Consider the following 16347-nt stretch of genomic DNA (forward strand, 5'->3'; position numbering starts at 1 on the left):
ATTAAGCTCCCAGTCTTGTCTAAGGCTTGCATTCTGATTTCTTTGGTTCCTTTTGTTTGGTTGTCACCTTTATTTGGTCAGGCTGGCTTATCCCCTCCCATACCACCTGACACAGTCCATGAAGAAAATACTCATGAGGTGTTTAAGGCCAGTTCTTAGAGCTTCTCCCACTTTTCACTCTGATTCAAAAGGAGGATTCACATATCAACCTGAACCTTTTTGATTCTCTTTGTATCTTAATGGGCCAGCTCTGACGTCTATTTGGTATTTATAATAACAGAGCTGGATCTATCTGTGCTCAATTCTCTTCCTTTTGAAATATATATATTTCAAAATAGCAGAATATGTATATGTATCCTGCTATCTTGTACGTTTTTCTGTTCTCGGTGTTATAAATTTATAAACAAGCAAATTTAGCACAAAGAAGTGTATGAACTATAAATAAAATAAAAAATATGTAAATGGATGAAGTGGTCATGGGAGCACATGAAATTCAATCATAAGGCAGGCAGGGAAAGTTTATGTATAAGGTGATCTCTCATTTGCATACATAAAGTTTAGTCATCTGTGCTGTTGAAGTGGGTATATTAATTTGCTAGAGTTTTAAACATAATACTACAGATTGAGACACTGAGATAAAATTATATTTTCACACAGTTCTAAAGCTGAAGTCCAAGATCGAGGTGTTGCCTGGTTCGGTGTCTTCTGGACCCTCCCTCTGTACCTTAGCTGACTGCTCCCTGCATTTTCACGAGGTCTTTTCTTTGGGAGAATGGCCCTACTGTCTCTTCCTGATAATATGAAGACCCCAGTCATGTTAGATCATAGACTTCCTATTGACCTTTAATCACTTCCTTAAAGATCTTAATTACAAACACAGTACATTTCAAGTTAGTGGAGACTGAGTTTGGAGGGAACACAATTCAGTCCACACCAACAGACATGGGTTCAGAAGTTCAGTTTTATCTGTAAAATGTACCACCTCAAAAGGTCCTGAGGAAAAATGATGTAGGGCTTTTCAGAAAACCTATGATATTTAGAGAAGGTGTCTGAACAGAGTCTGGAAATGCATTACATGTGGTAAGGCAAGCCGGACTACAGCAAAGCTTTTTTTTTTTTTTTTTCCTTAGCATTTGTTTGTGTTCTTTTGAGGAAACAGTACATTCATATAACACATCTAAATCCCTTTTGTCATTCTTTTTCACTTCTCTTCCCCCACCCATCTCCCGATTCCCTTCTTCTCTTGTGCATATCTTTAGGGTATATTATTTCTGCTCCTTGTATGAAGTTGCATATGTACACAATACATTTTGATCCACTTTTCCTTCCCTTCACTCTCTGTCTTCTCCCTCCAACCATCTCTTGCTCCCTTTCTCCTTTCAGAAAGATTTGCCTTTTTACTTCTTATCATTTACCCTTTACATAAGGTTTTTAAAATAAGTGATTACCAATATCCACCTTCTTCTCTTTCTCTGAGTAAACAGCCAGACCTCATTTTCCAGACTTATTAGAGATGGCTATGGCTCATTAGATATGGACTTCCAGGTTGTAGAATATAAAGATCTGTAAGTATCATTTTTACACTTAGAAAGTCACACTGCTTGTGTTCCTCCGTCCCGGCTTCCTCCTTCTTGATCCTTCACTTTCTTCCTCCTTTCCTTCTTTCCTTACTGAAGGCTAACAGCAGATTGTGAGGAGGAAATTAGATGCGGAAGAGACAATACTTAAAGCAACATGAGTCCCTAGTCACTACGGGACAAGGAATTCTCTAAAACCAAAGCATCCATATGGTTGAGTCACAAGAAATTTAGCTTCTAGTGTTACAGAGTCTTTGTACATTGTGGAAAGTTTACTTAATACTACTGCATAATCTGCTCTAACACATCTGTATAGCTATGTTTATAACTGTGTTAAAGACATTACAGTTTTATAAAATTTAAAAGAAGGGGCATGATCTCATCAGTTCTATGATTCATAAGTTAGCCAGAATGAAAAGCAAGGTTTAAAGATACAGAACACCATGCACACGCCCAAGTCATCTTGACCAGTCAATAATCATCTCGAAATGAAGATGCTCTGAACCAGTGTATGGAGATTTAAAAGAGTCAATAGAAGGACGGAATGTTATATTGTAGCTTCATTTTTATGCCTATGCTTAATTTCATATGGAAAGAAAAATGATAGCAAAAGAGAATCAAAGAGATATATTGGAAATATGACGACTGGATCAGTTATGCATTGCCTGATAAAAGGTGCAGAACTACACATAATGGTTTTAATTCTGAGTCAAATTTAGTGCCCACAGATACTCTTTATGGATATGAAGTTTTATGCACAACTCTGCAACTCAACACAAGTTGAAGAAAATGATTCAGGAAAGAAACAATCTATGAGTATTTTTACTTTCTTTAGGTTGAAACTATCAATCAGATCCTTTCACTATATTGCCATAATTTTCATACAAAGCATTTCATGCATGTTTCAGAAATTGATATTTACAGTCCACATGTATTAATTATTAAACTAGGCTACATTTTTATTCTCTTAATAAAATATTGGGATTAGAAAATATATAACATATTAGAAAATTATAACATATATGAGGTAAAATGCAAGAATAGGATGAATATTTTTTTAATTTATTACAGTGAAAGACGTATCACCATTAATCTCAGCTAAAATATTTCTCCTTCCCCTTCAAACATACTTATCTCATTCTTCTTGCGACTTCTTGAAGCAGTTCTGGAAATCTTCTTTCATAAATATATTTATTTACACTGTCCTGGACATATTTGTTTCTCATTTTCATTTTCATCAGTTCATTTCTTGCAGCACATAATAACTATATTCCTTATGGTTGTCTTGATGACCAAAATCAAGGAAAAATGTTTATCTCTTATGATCATTTTGATTTTGCAGATCAGCCCGAGGTCTCACAAGTGCCAGATCCATCAAATAAGTTAAATGAAAATACACCCCATTCTCGCATAAGCCTGCCTTTTCACTGGGTGTAGCTTAGCGGTAGCACTCACGTTACTGTCCTTACACCATTTAAAGATACTCACAAAAGGTTACTTCCAGAACAGTAAAATAAATATGTTCATAGTGAAAAGGAGTACAGTCGTACTCTGATTCATGAACTTAATTTGTTACCTAATTCTGAAAACTATTCATATTCATGTTCATCTCATAAAGATGCCTGCAGTAGTGTTCATCACCACCTGTGAAGTTCATGAATAAAAACACAACTTTACAAAACACTTCTCATTGTGAAACAAACTGTTCACAAGCAAAAGCTTTAGTGAACAGAGATACCATTGTAATTTGAAAGTGAAGTTCTTGTGTTCTTTACTCCAATGCTTTTTTAATTTAAATATTCATCATATATTTTGATTGACCCAGTGAGATTTAAACAGATGCATGAGGGAAGATCTCTTATTGTATTTTACAATTACAGTGAGACACAATCAGTCTTACAACAGGGCATCTGTAAGCTGGAGAATCAGGAAAGCCAGGGGGTGATTCAGTTCAATTCCATTGGCCTGAGAGCCAGGAATTTGGATGGCCTAACAGTTTGAAGGCCCAAGAAGGAGCAGTTCAGATTTCTGAAGGGAAAAGAAGATGGATAACCACTATCAAAAGAAACAAAGAATTGACCCTTTATTAATGTCTTTGTTGTATCTGGATGCTCAGAGGATTGGAAGCTTCTCATCTGCATTTCCAAAACACTATTGTATATGACTGGGCACTCTTGCTTTGCTCTTGACCTTGAGTTTTTTTTTTTTTCCTTTTTTTACTTTAGGATTAAACATATTTTCTCCATTTCTTTTGGATATTTTGTATTATATATAAAAATACAAGCACTCTATTCTTTCAACTTCATTGGGAAAAAGTTTGAATAAATTTTCTATTCAGTCATATAATTTAGTTAGTTATGTGAATAATCCTGATGAAAATAGCCAATTAAAGTGATACATATAACTTCAAGATTATCCAATATAATTCTTTATAAAAAGTATATTTTTCCATATCATTTTAGTGATCTGAAAGTAAAACTTTCTACAAAATGACTATACATACTGATTTGTGTGGGACGATTAATTGGATTATATCTGACACATAGAGAAATTATCAATAGTTCCCCCTTTATCACTTGTAAGTAGGTGCTAATTTGATTAGTGATTTTGTGCTCATCCTATTGGAAAATCATGTGATGAGAGACAATGTGAATCCATTGACTTTTTATGTGAGTTAAAATTGAACTTGTATTTTTAAATTGTGCATAAATTTATTATAAAATTTAATGTTCCCATTCACATTATTGGACCATAGAAAATAATTTGATACCTATATTTTATTTTATCATAAAAGAATTGAAAATTTTAAAAGATATTATTTTTTCTGTATCTATTATGAGAATACATGAATTGTTTTCCTTTTAAAAAGCTAGTGAGTTATGTAATTTTCTAAGGTTAAATAAATCTTGCATTCTTATAATGAACCCAACTGTATTTCCAAATTCATGATTCATAGTAGAAAGGATTTAATTAAGATTTTTACATTCATAACCAGGAGTGAGATTAGTATGTAATTTTCTCTTTGGCAAAGTCTTTATGATCTTTATGAGGTGTTCTGCTAAGGATGTGCTCGTTTTCTAAAACAGACTGCATACACCAAAATGGTTTGAGTAAGACTGAAATTATCCCTTACAAGGTTTGAATTCACTGGAAATGAAACTGTGCCTATTAACTCATTGTAAGATTTTAAATAGATTCAAGGGGCCAGGGATTTAGCACAGCAGCGTCAGCACCTTCCTGGCAAATGCATGGTTGAGAGTTTGATCCCTGTTACCAAAAGAAAAAAAAAAAAAATAGACTCATTTCAAATAAATATTTATGATCAGATAGTTTTCTTTTTCCTGATTATGTTTAGTAATTTTTGGAGAACAAACTTATTTTCCAATTTATAAGAACTGTTTTAAAATACCCTATATTTTATATTTAATACTATTACATGATTTTTTTGTTTTGTTCTGCTTTGTTTTGGGTACCACAAATCAAACTCATGGACTTGTCCTTGCCAAGCTGGTGCCACGCCACTGAGCTACATGCTGGCATCATTTTAATAATTACTTACTTTAAGTCCTTTTTTTGTGTACTTAATTGTTGCCAGATTTTGGTTAATTTTGTTATTCTTCAATGGAGAGATTTTGTTGAATATTCTTTAGTTCATATTTCTTTTCTATTTCAATAATAAGTTTTGTAATATCTTAGCCTTGATAATATATCATAAAATACACATTTTAAGAACCACTGTATCTGTATACAAGATTGAACATGCATATATCCTTTATCTTTACTTTTACTCTTTTAAAAAATTTTCCATTGTATTTTCTCTTTTTGACCCATAAGTAGATTTCCTTCTACCCAAATCATCAGATTTCCCCAGGAATCTCTCTGTTACTGATTTCTAACTTATTTGTGTACTGTACATATGTTATAGGCTGTATTTCATAGGCCTTTATAAAGTGAATTTTCTTAGCTTATGTAGCTGTAATCAGAAAAAGTGCATTTTCTTCACTGTGTTGCATTATTTTCATATATCGTTAATTTTGTTACTTTGTTTATATATTTGCCATTTTTAATTTTTGTCTGTCTCATCTCTTAATCATTGACAGCCAATTTAACAAATTCATAGTCACGCTGAATTTCCCTCTAATTGCTCTTTTACGTACTCTGTACATGTACACAAAATCACACACACACACACACACACACACACACACACACACACACACACACACTTAACTGCCATAAGTGATATGTAAGCTGCCAAGCAGTATTTGCATCTCAATAAATATATTTCCACAACTTTGGCAAGTTTCTACATGTCTACCTCTGCATTTGGGTGTGCTGTCATACATTTTTTGGTATTCTACAAATTCTTGCTAACTCTTGAGTATTCAATGTTTGAATCCTTATAAGTTTAATTTTGCTTTCCTATGTGTTTATCTGTTCATGTTTGTGTTGTAGGTACAGTGAAAAGTTAGAAAGAATGCATGTGTGCTTTACAGAACCTCTCGAACTGTTGGATTTCATTACTTCTCTTATTGTACTCCATTAATCTCTTAAAATATACATTCTTTTTCTTGTATGTTCTGAAACTGTTTTAAATATACTCTATTATTACTCTGTTCTACACATTACTTAATCTTTTTCACATTTTACCTCTTCCCTCTCTGCCGTGACTTCTGGTTAACCTCCAATTTATGCTTTCTCTCCTCATCTTTAGTACAATTTTTACACTGTTTTAAATGTTACAATCTGATTTTGTTAAATTTCTACTATTCTTATTCAACTACTTTTCAGGTCAACTTTGTCATTATGATAGTCTAGCCTTTTAGTCATATTGTTAATTAAATATATCAGTTTTAATCTTTAAAATATTTAGTTTATATTCTGCCTCTATACTTTCTATACTTCCTTTTTCCTAATTATGTCATCATCTGTTTTCTCTTGTCTGTTAATTTTCCACTCCATTTGTTTATTTTTCAAAATTATATCTGAAAAATAAATGATATCAGTGGTCTACTAAAATCTAATGTTAACTTGAAATGGATTGTACACTACCAATGGATCACAAAAAATGCAGAAATGTAGCAAATTAGTAGGAGGTTCACCAATGAGCTCACCTACCAGAATGATTAATAAGGATGTCTCCAGTTGTCATTTAGATGTTTTGGAAATTAGCAAAGTGTTAACCAAACTTCCAAAAGAAGTACCTTGTCAATAAAGCAGTGTCACCTACTACATTTGCTTCTTAAACTCTACTATCTGTGAAATTTTCCTTTCTCTTCTTATGCAGATATCTGATAAATATTACTTATTCATAGGAATGAATGTGGACCTTTAGTAAAATATTGTAGAATGTATCATATGAGATAGAGGACTGAAGAAAATCAAAGATAATAGTATCAATTCTTACATTTACATTTGGAGCTTGCATGGAACATATTATTTTCTACAATATAATGTGATTATATCATGAGCTTATTTATTAAAATTTTAATGGAGAAACATCTGACACCAATTTTGAAGAGATATTACTGCATCGAGAAATTTTCATGTTTCTGCTACAATATTTACATGAAAATAACGTCATTTATAACACTTACATCCAATTTCCCCAGTTATCTAGCTAATGTGAATTTTGCTTTAGACATAAAACATTTTTCCAAGATATCCAGTGTTCAAAGGTGGAGCTTTAGGAACAAAATTGGATTACAAAGGCATGATATTCATTGTTGCATTAATCAGTCGATGAAAGTATAGCTTAATGTGTTGGTAGGAGATGGGCCCAGAGAGAGGCAGTGAGGAAGTTGGGTCATTCTTTTGGAAGATGAATATCTACCTAGCATGGCTGTTCCTTGTTTTTGCTTCCTGGTTGGTGTCAGTTCAGCATCTTTCCTCCTCTGTACACTTTCCATGCTGTTTCTTCCTTAGACCCAGCCGACTATGGACTAACCTTTCTGAAACCATCATTCAGAATAAATCGTGCCTCCTTTAAGCTGCAGGTGTCAGGTATTTTGTCCTAGGAGAAGGAAAACTGATTAATGTGGTATGTAAAACTGTGATAAAGTTAATTTTGTTTGTAAAACCAAATAATGAAATTTCTTCCCTATTGGGAGTCAGACACATTTTTTTTTTTCAATTGGGAAGTATATAATGACAGTGATGATAGTATAAATTTAGTTATAGATAATTACCACACCAAGACTGAACATTCTTGTTTCCCAGTTTAATGAGGTTAGGTTTCTTGTCTTGGCTCTTGCAGATCTCAATAGACTCTGGCTTTTATCCTAAAGTGATCTAAAATTAAGACTGATCTTGTATCTTCAAGGGAAAAATAAGTTCTCTATACATCTTCTTTTATTTATTTTCTCTTTTCACCTAACTTCAGAACAAACTTAGAGCATTTCCAAGTAATTTATAACATTTTAATCACCATTTCTTATGTTTTTCAGCATAAGGTTCTGAATTAGTATTAAAACAAAACAATCGATACTTTTTCAAACAATGAGAAATGTATACAGTCTGTTTGGAAGATGTTTGATCACAAAATTGTGAGAGTGTTTTATGCTAGAAAGTTAAATCATGATGATGATAGTTAGATAAAATACAGAAACATTTTACTTACCAATTTGGGGTAGCAATTTTATTCTTAGATAAATATTTATTTCTACAAGAAAACCATCTATGCTTTTCAGGTATTGGATGATAAATCCTGACGTACAGATTTTGAGTTCTTATTGATTTTGAATTCCTGCTGTTCCAGTATTGTTGTTTCTTGGCTAATGCCTGTGAAGACATAAGCATTTCCACGTGTTTCTTTTAAAGTATGCTACACCAATGTAAATAGGATAGCAGTTTTTTCTTGGATCTTAGCCTTACCTCTTTCCCTCTCCCTCTACTTGTGGCAAAGCATTTGCTAAAAATTTATAGATGACTAAAATTGCCTTCCACTCAAAGTAAGACAAATTCCATACAAAATAATTAAAACTTAAAAAGAAAAATATCTCATGTAATAAAATGAACAAAGATAGATTGATAAATTTCAGGGTTTCAGAACCAAGATATATTTTTTTTTCTTTTCACTTTAATTCAGTAATCACATTCTTTGTTTCAAAATAGTACCCTTGTTCTTTTTAAGATAACTCTGCCACTTTTGGATATCATATTGAAATATGGCAGTGTTTGAAGTAGAAGGCGATTACATATTTCTTTTCAGAGACTAAGGCTATATCTCTTAGAGTTTTCCAGAGGATATACTCTTTCATGTCATTGCAAGGTTTATTTTCCTGCAGATATGCTTGTGTCATCCTCTGGCAAAGTCAGTCACATTAACATGATGAAGTTTAACTAATAAAGATTCACACATGGGCCATGCACCGAGGGGTATGATTTAATGGAGCCATGAAGACATCCTTAATTTTATTAATGTTAATAAGATGAAAGATAGTCTTTGGCAGGCAACAATAAAAAATAAAGTTATTAATAGTGTCAAATTTTAGAAGTTTCCCAGAAAGATTCCCTTTACTAATTCTTTACACATTGAACATTATCTGAACAAATTTCCTGCCCACTATTTTCTGTAGGACTCTTATTGTCATTTGTGCTCAATTTTTAATGAATTACTTAGATTAAAAGTATGAAATTCAATTCAAATTCCCTAAATTTTGTACATTGGGGAAAATAAGTTTCAGGAAGACTAAACAATATTCTCAAAGAAATATAGGTAATAAAAGAAGCCTGATTCTGTTAACCCTCAGAAACCATTCCTTTGCCTACAGTTACAGCTCCCCATATATATTTAAACATATCCATGTAAATGTAAAAAATGAATAACAATGTATATCTTTTTTTAAAAAATGCTCTACTACTTTACTTTGTAACAGATGCTATTTTTTTCTAATTGACAGAAGCATCTAATTTGTATCTGTACATGTGAAGATACCACATGCCAGCATGTTTATCCAAATAGAAAAATGAGATCTTCATTAACCAAGTTTAAGTTCTAGAATCATTACCATGTCATGATTCTAATGTACAAAATAAAACCAAGCAGATAGAAACTGCTTTCTTCTGAGTTCTATTGCTGCTTGCTAATCTTTCAATTCCCTTTGTTTTTGCTAGGCTTCAGCAGCTTTCAGAAGGAAATCTCCAAATGGCTTCCTATGGCTTCCTCTATGTGATATATAACAGACATAAGGTAAAAATCGTGGTGGATGGTGGCTCTGTTTGTTTGCTTGTTTGTTTGGAACTTTCTGTGAGTTAAATCTCTGAGATATTCCAACTTTTGCTTAAAGCAACTTGGATAACATCAAATAAATAATGTGTCAAAGAAGGATACTCACAAAGACAAAGTAGAGGATTGAGGAAACCAAGAAGATAACAAGAGAAAATCCTTTTATTTGTTGAGCGGTTGCAAAAAGTTTTCCCCTGCACAGTGGGATATGCATTTACTTTGGAAAAGTTAAATAAAAAAGAAGAACATCATTGTTTAGCAGCCACTTGCATTCTTCATCTGGTTCAGGGAACGATGATCAGGCTGCCCCAGGCAACTTAATCCACCTGTTTCTCATTCACTGCTCCATGCAGTTTCAAAACTTCTTTCAGGACAAAATAAGATGTGGCTACAGCTAAAAAATGAGACAGACAACCAGCAAGAGGTGCTTTTTCTCATTCAATGCTTGTATAGAACTCTTAAGATACTAGTTTTTGCTCTTAAGATACTAGTTTTTATAGTGATTAAGCATCTGTTACTTTTATGTTGTTAATGATGTGTATACCGTATTTTATATACTTTGAAATATGATGCTGAAAGTGTGGCTCAGAGATAAACACCTTGCCCAGAATACATAGACCCTAACTTTGGTTGCCCATGATGAAAAATTATCTCTGCAGCTGCAATTAGTCATTAAAATAACTCTGATGAAAATTTAGGAAATTTTCCATTACAGGATAAGATAACTACACGAGGAAAAGACACTACCAACTCAATAAGTATATGCTTTGAGGTTTATTTGTTTAGTTTTTTCTATGAGAATGTATTATATTTGGGCTGGTAATGTTGCAATATACTGACATTGTCATTTGCTCACTGAAGAGTCTTGGATTTAGTTACTGACTAAATGTTTGCTGCCAGGTATAAAGAGGTTGATTGTGGTTGACGGGCTAGAGTTTTGCAATGTGACAGAGTATACCCAGTAGTTATTGTATTGCAATAATTTGTCCACTGGTTGAAACAAATAGAGATAGTTATCTGAAGAATTTGTATATTTCATAAGTCACTCTTTTTCATGTATATTAATCTAAATATGGAAAATGAATGCAAAGCTTTAAGGAATCACTATTTCTGTGAGGTCAGTGAGATCAGTCCCTCAAAGTTCTGGCCATGCATGACACATTTATTTCCTGTACTCCACTGTACCCCTGCCTTACCTCACATGCAACTTTTTCTGTAACAGAAAACTTGGCCAAATAAATTAAACCTTGAAATATATAAAAATGGAATTTGAGATAATAAGGCAGGGCAGAATTTTAGGTCTTAGAGTTTTTCTTCACATTTTATTCAAATAAAGATTGAGATTAACAGAAAAAAGGATCTCAGTTAATTTCTAACTTGCATTATCAGGGTTAATTTCTGTTTTCTTTTGTTATATTGTACATAGAGAAAGGGATTTCAAGGCCACTTTATTTTGCTTAGGGAGTAGCAGGTTGAAGACTGGAGAAATGTGGAAATCCTGTTTCAGAAATGAAAATCTTTTTCTAGAGTTTGAATTACTTTCTTTTTAATATTTCAAATTATAAGGAAAAGACAGAATTCAAATACTCATTGTTTAAGAACTTATATGCTTCACTTTGCCCCATCTTTTAATTATTTATGTTTCTATTCACTAGCAGTGATTTACCTTAAGTTTCATAACTAAAAAGCTGTTTGAATGCTTGTCTTTGGGATCAGAAATAATTGGGGATTAATTCCAGTTTTCAGTTTAGTTGGTAAAGGAGAAATTCCCCCGTGAACTAGGAATTGAATCTTCTGAGATGAGAGAATAGCAGCCTGAATAAAAGATTCTGCTTATCAAATAAAAGGAAACTGAATGGAAATGATTTCACATTGAGAAGCATTGCTGTAATGTAGCAGGTACAAGAGAGTTTAAAGAAACCAAATGTAAAATGATACCATTTTCAGATGTAGATTTGATACCAGCATATTATAATATATGTGTACTACACTAGCTTTTCCTGAGTATGTTGGCCTTTAGGAAAGAAAACAGGTTCTAAGCTGTTAAAATTGGACTAAGCATTAGAGATCAATTTTTATTTTGAAATTTCATTAACTCTGAGAATTTCTTTAGTCCTAAGGTTAAGGGGCAGTCTCTGTTTGTTTGCTTGCTTGTCCACTGCACGATCATGAAAATTTCATCTTTATGTCTTTTTTCATCTCCCTCTTCAGAATTTCTCCTGGAGAAATTTTTAAAAATTAAACAATTTAACCCACTAACTATAGATAAGTTTTTGACAACCCTAGTCTTGCCAACTAAACATCTGGCGCTAAACTAATATTTTAAAAATCCTTTTGCTACCCTTAGCCATCACACTAGTATTCTTTTGGTTTCATGAATGCAAACACAATGAGCAGTTGTTTTCTAATTCTGCATGTTGAGGACAATGCTTTATTAGTGACCTAAGTCTATTGTGTGCTACTGTAATGAAATACACAATGGTGAATTGCTTATACAGAGTGTGATGTATTTTTGCTCACAGTTCTGAAGTTGAGAAGTCCAAGATCAAGGTGCAGTAGATTCAATGGCCTGGAAAGAACTGTACTTTTCAGAGGGTAAAATTCTGTGTCCCACATGACAGAAGCAAAAGGGCAAGAGGGCCTCGTCTTATTTTATGGGGGCACCTAATCCCATTCATGAAGAAAGCCCTCAAAAGCCCCCATCATTTCTCCCAATTTTTGTCCTATCTCCTGGTTGTGCTGCATTGGGGAATATTTCAATAGAAATTTTAGAGGGATACAAAACACTCAAACGATAACCATTAAACCACTGTTCAGAAATTATCTGTGTCCAGAATCTAAAGAGTATTACTAGATGGTTAAGTAGCAAATGTGTGGAAGAGGAGAATTTGAGGGTGATCCTATACCATGCCTAAGCAGTGCAATGCAAAATCTCAGTAGGAAAATAAATTATATTTTAAAAAAGGATTTTATAGTGTGTGAGGTGGCAGAGTATATATGTGCCCAGAGAGATAAACACATGAAACACCGAGAAAACCACAAAGGAAGGCCTGGCTCAGAGACTTCCCTCATGATATGCAAGAGGAAACAACCTGATGTTACACTTCGAACCTCCAGAGCTATGAGAAATATACTCTTGTTCAGCCACACAGTGTGTGGTCTTTTATAATGGCAGTCCTGACAAACAAATGAAGACATTAATTCATGAATTTGCATATGTAGTTATTAGCATGTGAAATTCACTGTGCCTCCTGGAAAAAAAAAAATGCCTCTATAAAACAAAGAACTGCCTCATTTTTGTTTTTCCTGAAGAGGAGAACAGATCTCAGCTCTAAAGTTACCCGTGCATCCTAAAGAGGCAAAGCGACCTAAGGAGAGGTTGCTGTTTTCCATCAAGATTTAAATGCAATTATAATAAAACTTATGTTCATTTGCTGTAGAGTTAGATGCTTAAACAAGTCGATAAATTTTGGGGAACCCAGGAAAAATGGCTTGTTTACTTTTATTTCCACATTAATTTTGGTACTCACAAAGGATGAGGAGTGAGAGCCTTGGAGACCAGTAAAATCATTTCATTCACAAAATGGGTGTTTTATGAGTGAGCACACAGCAGATCGCTCCTCTGCTGCGCTCAGCAGATGGCCGCTGGAGCTCGGAGACATCTGCTTACTTTTTCTCCATTGTTGGTCTAGAATCTGAGAGAGCTAAGGAAAAAATATGCATATAAAACTTGCCTACCGAACGCTATTACAGCTGGCTGGGAGCTGAAAGTGGAGTAGGTTTTGATACATGATATTATAGTGCAAGAACACATTTTGACTAAGTAATTAAATACTGTTTCACAGGACAGAGGATAAATTCATGAATTGACTGATATTTCAACTTACTTGTTAAGGTAAGACAGATTTGCTCTCAAGAGTTGTGTTTGGATTTTTCTTGAAAATCTTCAGTTAGTCCAAGCATAAAAAAACAATACTTATTATGATTTATGAAAATAAGCATTGACTTAGCAGCCTTTTAAACACTTAGGCAGAATCAAATATATTCTAAAGACAGATTTTCCCTGGGAAATATTTTTTAAACCAAAATTGATTGATTCGAACTGGAAATATTGTTTATAATTGGCTCAATAAATGTTCGATATTACTAACAGTGGAAATAGCATTTCTAACTTTTAAGTGCTCAACTGTATTAAAACAAAACTTAGACCTAGTACACTTTATATAATAAGGTATAATTCACACCAGTTGGCTTTGTGGTCAGTTTATGAATAGTGATAAAGAAAAAGTCTCCTGAAGAAAATTTTCTATTAGATTCTGATGGAAGTGTAATTATAGTATGCACATAGGGAAGAAATACGAGTTTGTTGTCAAGGGATTGAAAAAAAATAAGAGAAAAGAAAAACTTGAATTGAGTCAGGTTTCTCCAGGATGTGTTTAAAGGTAGCAATATCATTCACACAGTGGTATTCAACCATTTTTAGGATAGTTACTGTTGTGTCAGGGGTTGCAAGGAGAACAATTACATTCAGGACACAGATTGTTTAATATTATTTTATGATGGTCACCCAGAATTAAATACAAAAAAGTGCAGGAGATCTGTCCAAAACACTAACAACCTAGAAAATCCAGCCGAGGGCCTGGACCCCACACCAATGTCCTGCATGAATCCAGCTGAAAGTCTTAGAGCCCATGACAATGCCTCCCTCAAGCCCAACTGGAGGATTAGAGCCCACGACAATGACTCATGCAGGTATATTTTGTGGATCTGCACGGGGAAGGCCCAGCGGTTAGCTGTGGAAATTAGGAAGTCTGTACCAGTGGGTGAAGGATCTTTGCCGGTAGGTTGAGGGTTCTATACTGAAGCCAAGAAGCAATGCTCAAAATAAAGGATCAGGGATTCCCTGAAAAGTACTACAGCCATCCTGGGTGACAGTGATGACCCGAGTTCTTCCAATGATGAGAACAGGAAGCCAGTGTGACAAGCTTTTCCTGGAGATTAAACAGCACACATCTTCCCTTCCAGAGCCTAGAAGCCATGTTTAATGTAAGGACCTGAGTTCTTCCAAAGTGCACTGCAGCCACTCTCGGCCACAAAGTCCCAGTCTCCTCCTTTGAGATCGGTTGAATTCATATCAAGGGAGCTACCCATGACAAGCTCTGACAGGAGAACCAACAACAACACTTAGGAGAACCCCCAATGCCATGCTTTTCCTCTTCACGTCTCATTTTATGCTGGCAACTTTCCTCAGGTGGGCCACTGTACTCAGTACCACGCTGATGTAATTCAGCTAGTGTTAAGGTGACCGCCAGTTTTAAATCCATAACAGTTTCTAAAGTGATTTTTAAATTTCACATTCACGAAAAAGTTGCAGAAAAAAGTAAAGTAATCCTATACAATCTTTCCACTTGGCTCATATTCACCAGCTGTTTACATTTTTCCTTGTTTCGTTTAACATTCCCTTTCTCTTTTCCAATCTCTGTATGTATGAGTGTTTCTCTTTTTGTGCTCTCCATGAGTTTAGAAGCACTTCATTAATAACTGGGACTAGAGTGTATCCCAAACCCTCATTTGGCTTTGTTGTCTTGGTCTTCATATCAGATATATTGTGTTTCCTGTGACCGTTACACTGATGATAGTTCTTAGAAATAAAACTACCAGCTAAGTATCGAGATAATACAAACTATTTTTACATAGCTTATCAGTGAAGGAAACTCAGAAATGTATGTATATATTATATGTATCCACTGAACCAATAAACTCATACTGATGCTTCAAGTATATTTGAAACATCAAAGTATATTCTAGGTATGCACTTTTAAAAACAGTAGGAAACCTGCTCTTCATTAAAATCAGTGGATTTACACATTTACTCCATTTAGTAATCCAAGAAAATAATTTCAAAATTGCTAATTTATTTCAGTTTCAAAAAACTAATGCTGGTAACCAGTGTTCAGGATTTTTTGTTGCTTCTTTTTATTTGTTTGAGACAAAATTTAATTAGAGTGAAATGAACAAGGCTTACATGTAAAATGTAACGAGTTTTGACAAGTGTGCACACTGTTAAGAGAAAACATTTCCATCACCTTAGAAAGTTACCATGTGGTCGTTTTCAATTAGTATCTTCACCTCCTACAGACGTGGAAACTATTACGACTTTTTCAAAATGGATTAGTTTTTTTCTCTTCTACAATGTATAATAAATGCAGTCATTCACCACATATTTTTCTCCTTGTATCTGCTTCCTTTGTCTACACAAGGTTTCCAAAATGCATCTACTTTGAAGATTAGTTTGTTTCTGTATTGCTGGGTAGTATTTTTTGTTACATAAATTTGCTACAAAATGCACATTCTTTTTCTTATTTTCACTGCAATTTTTCATTCTCAAAACATTCTGCTGTAAGACTGTTTGCAGACACGTGATTTCATTGATCCTAACTTCATATGGTTGAATTTCAAACACAGATATATACTTTTAACTGCTATTTTTTCTTTCTTTTTTGGTATCAGGGATCATATCAAGACCTTGCACTTGCCAGGCAG

General features: G+C 33.8%; 1 long non-coding RNA gene across 6 annotated transcripts in view; it reads right to left on the minus strand.

Annotated features, from left to right (window-relative positions):
• The window catches only part of LOC134478062 (uncharacterized), a 70216-nt gene that overhangs the window by 19971 nt on the left and 33898 nt on the right, over positions 1-16347 (minus strand). For 3 of the 6 annotated variants that reach the window (XR_010050417.1, XR_010050419.1, XR_010050415.1), the window contains 2 exons: positions 8197-8357; positions 7032-7590 (listed from right to left, as the gene is read on the minus strand). This is a non-coding gene — a long non-coding RNA (uncharacterized LOC134478062). Of the gene's footprint in view, positions 1-7031; positions 7591-8196; positions 8358-9913; positions 10199-13334; positions 13509-16347 lie in introns of those variants that run through there. The other 3 variants (XR_010050418.1, XR_010050420.1, XR_010050416.1) reach the window with 3 other exon arrangements.

The sequence above is a fragment of the Cavia porcellus genome, unplaced genomic scaffold (assembly GCF_034190915.1).
Source record: "Cavia porcellus strain 051 isolate PalLab524CR breed Dunkin Hartley unplaced genomic scaffold, mCavPor4.1 scaffold_11, whole genome shotgun sequence".
Taxonomy (NCBI): Eukaryota; Metazoa; Chordata; class Mammalia; order Rodentia; family Caviidae; genus Cavia; species Cavia porcellus.